Source organism: Otolemur garnettii, unplaced genomic scaffold (genome assembly GCF_000181295.1).
Source record: "Otolemur garnettii isolate 467f Iridium unplaced genomic scaffold, OtoGar3 scaffold00001, whole genome shotgun sequence".
Lineage (NCBI taxonomy): Eukaryota > Metazoa > Chordata > Mammalia > Primates > Galagidae > Otolemur > Otolemur garnettii.
Window position 1 is genome coordinate 19,626,309 of NW_003852396.1, and position 3,513 is coordinate 19,629,821.

Below are 3,513 nucleotides of genomic sequence, written 5' to 3' on the forward strand. Positions count from 1 at the left end.
AAAAAAAAAAAAACCAATATTGAGTAAGATAGAAATTCACTATCTTTAGAGGAATTCACCCAGGGGAGGGAGACAAGTATAAATAATCACCATCAGAGAGATAACTTTGGCAATACTAAGCACAGCCCCAAGGAGGCATTCATTCTTCTCGTAAAGGAGGCTATGTCTACAAAGTGGCAAGTGACCTTTGACATAGACGTGAAGGCAAGAAAAAGCTTTCTAGACTATGTACCCAGGTACTTAACAGAGTCTTTTGTGAACTAGGGACTCTTTGTTGACTGAATGGACTATCCCGAGTCACTAAGGGTCCATTCAAAAGCTGGAAATAGCAATATATTGAAAGAGATCGGCTAGTAATGTAAAATGTTCTTAGCCTACCCTTTGTTTCCTGAGACCTGCAGCCTTTGAAATGTTTTGTAGATGGTTTTTAGGGAAATTCAGAAATATTTCAGATCCGGTTTCTTTTGGGGCTGAACTTCCTTCATTCAAGTTAGTTTCTCAAAAAGTCATCCTAATCTCATGGAGTTCCCTAAATCAGGGAGTCTCAGGCTTTCGAATTTTACAGATAAGCAAAATTACAAAAAATAAAATTGAATGAGCTCTGGGCAATAGTTACTTTTCCATAGTAAATTAAAAATGTTTTCTCTTGGTCTGACTCAGTGGCTCACACCTGCAAGCCTAGCACTCCAGGAGGCTGAAGCAGGTGGACAGATTGAGCTCAGGAGTTCTAGATGAGCCTGAGCAAAAGCAAAACCCCATCTCTAAAAAAGCCAGTCATTGTGGTGGATACCTATAGTCCCAGCTACTCGGGAGGCTGAGGCAAGAGGATCACTTGAGCCCAAGAGTTTGAGGTTCTTATGAGGTATGACTCCACAGCACTCTATGGAGGATGACCAGAGAGACTATCTCCAAAAAAAAAGTTTCCTCTAACTTTTTAATTTTATTTATTTAATTTTTAATTTTTTTCTTTTCTACTGGTTTCTGCAGCACATATAATAAAATTAGAGTAATATAGAGAAGATTAGCATGACCCCTATACAAGGATAACACACAAATTTGTGAAGAGTTCCATATATTGGGCAGTGTCTGTGGCTCAGTGAGTAGGGTGTTGGCCCCATATACCGAGGGTGGTGGGTGGGTTAAAACCTGGCCCTGGATGAACTGCAACAAAAAAATAGCCAGGTGTTGTGAAGGGTGCGTGTAGTCCCAGCTGTTCTGGAGGCTGAGGCAAGAGAATCGTCTAAGTCCAGGAGTTGGAAGTTGCTGTGAGCTGTGATGGCACGGCACTCTACCAAGGTTGATAAAGTGAGACTCTTGTCTCTCTCTCTAAAAAAAAAGGAGTTCCATGTATTATTAATAAACTGTAGAATTTGTATACCGTGGAATACTATTCAGCCATAATAAAAAAATGGAGACAACTTTACATCTTCTCTATTAACCTGGATGGAGCTAGAGAACATTCTACTTAGTAAAGTATCACAAGAATGGAGAAGCACGTGTCCCTGTATGCAATACTAATATGAAACCAGTAGACAAATAAATACATACCCACACAAGAGAAAAATGATTAAACTCAAGTTGGGGGACAGGGGGCAGGGGTAGAGGAGAAGAAGGGAGTGAGCAGAGGGATTGGTGTGCTCTCACCTAACGGGTACAATGTAAGGGTATCAGATATACCTCCTTCGTGACGGCCATAACTACTGTGTTTCCCCGAAAATAAGACAGTGTCTTATATTTTTTCTCAAGAAGACACACTAGGGCTTATTTTTAGGGGATGTCTTATTTTTATTAAGTATAATACAACAATCTACATTTAGTCAGATATAGTTAAGTCATCTTCTGGAACCTGACAGAGGGAGCTGACCTTGTTGGTGGGGCTGGTGCTAGTGATGCGTGAACTCCTTTCCCCTAGCCATTCGCATGGGTCCATGCCTGTGACCACGGTACACGCACACGTGCATCCACACAAGAGGGAAAGGCTCAGAGAAAGGAGCTGTGGCAGATAAAAGGTATTCCAGTCTTCCTTACCGCTCAGGGCTGAAATGCAGGGTGTGGCTATGCAGATAAGCTGCATAGCCATGCCCATCACTAGGTCTTATTATCGGGGTAGGGCTTATATTTAACAAATGCATAGAAATCCTGCTAGGGCTTATTTTGGGGGTAGGTCTTACTTTCGGGGAAACATGGTACAACTTGAACTTTACCTGACAAATGCAGATAGTGTAACCAAAATGTCTGTACCTTCATACTAAACTGAAATTAAAATTTTTTTTTCTTTTTTGTTCCTCTTTTACTCTGAAGGAAACTTCTCACTTTTTATCTCATAAAAATATATTTAGCTGTATGAAAAATGCTCAACATTGTTTTTATTTTGTTCTAGAGTAGGAAAAAAAGACAAGCAAAACATCAGCATGTTGTAATAATTTAGGAAACCCCATTGCCCTGTTTTCTTGGCTGTAGTGTGGAGTTGGTATCTATCTCCAAATAAGAATACAGTGAATCTTATGTGGATTACAAATGATTTATTTTCAGTTTCTTCCTCATGGGAATCCAACCCTTGAAAATCAGGTAGGCCTCTTCAAGATTAACCTAACAGAGCAGTTCCTAATTCCTCCATGGTAGGTCTAAGAATGACCATGAACTCCTGCGATCATATGTTAAATTGTACGTATGTGCTGGAGTTCATATGTACATGCACACATTTTTAATCACTCTGCATATGTCCTCAGACAAATTATGTAATCTCTTCAAACCTCTGTTTCTTTGCAATATTGTTGTTGAGGTTTAAATGAGATAATGCATTTCAAATGTCTGACGCTATGCTTGGTATAGCTGATGCTCATGGTAGCCGTTTTTAACATTATAGTTATTTATTGTTTTTAACATTTTATTTAATGGGTGATACTTGTCTAGTGCCACAGTGACAAACTAAAGAGAAAGCTAACTCGTTGTAATGAGACAGCCTGATTGAATGGGAAGTACACAACATCATCAGTGGAGAATTATTGCCAGATATGCTTAATGTAAATCCAATTATGAGCAAATAATCAAATGAATCCAGATTATAGGACACACTGCAAAAAGGCTGGCCTTTGATCTCTAAAAATGTCAGTATTATGAACAGCAAAACTCAATAAAAGGTATAGGGGGACTGATCTACATAAAGAAATACAACAACTAAATGCAATGTGTCATCCTTGTAAAAAAAAAAGCTATAAAGAACATTTTGGGGACAATTGGGGAAATTTGAATGGAAGCTATCTATTAGATAATAAGTAATAATGTTAGTTTTCTTTGATATGATAGTGATTCCATCCATTTAACTTGACATGTTGTAGATGTTGGTATAGAGATCAATTGGCATTCCTGAATGTTGTCTGCAGGAAAGTTACAGCAAAGCTGGAAGACTTAAAAAAAAAAAAAAAAAGGCTCGGCGCCTGTGGCTCAAGTGCTCAAGTGGCTAAGGCGCCAGCCACATACACCTAAGGTGGCGGGTTCGAATCCCCAGCCCGG

The 3,513-nt window shown here is 39.2% G+C and overlaps 1 protein-coding gene and 1 non-coding gene across 2 annotated transcripts in view; both read left to right on the forward strand.

Moving 5' to 3' along the window:
- Nucleotides 1-3,513, forward strand: part of RAB30 (RAB30, member RAS oncogene family) — a 97,740-nt gene that overhangs the window by 6,738 nt on the left and 87,489 nt on the right. The window lies entirely within an intron of this gene.
- On the forward strand, nt 975-1,078 carry LOC111724542. The gene has a single exon (XR_002772827.1). It is a non-coding gene; the product is annotated as a U6 spliceosomal RNA (small nuclear RNA).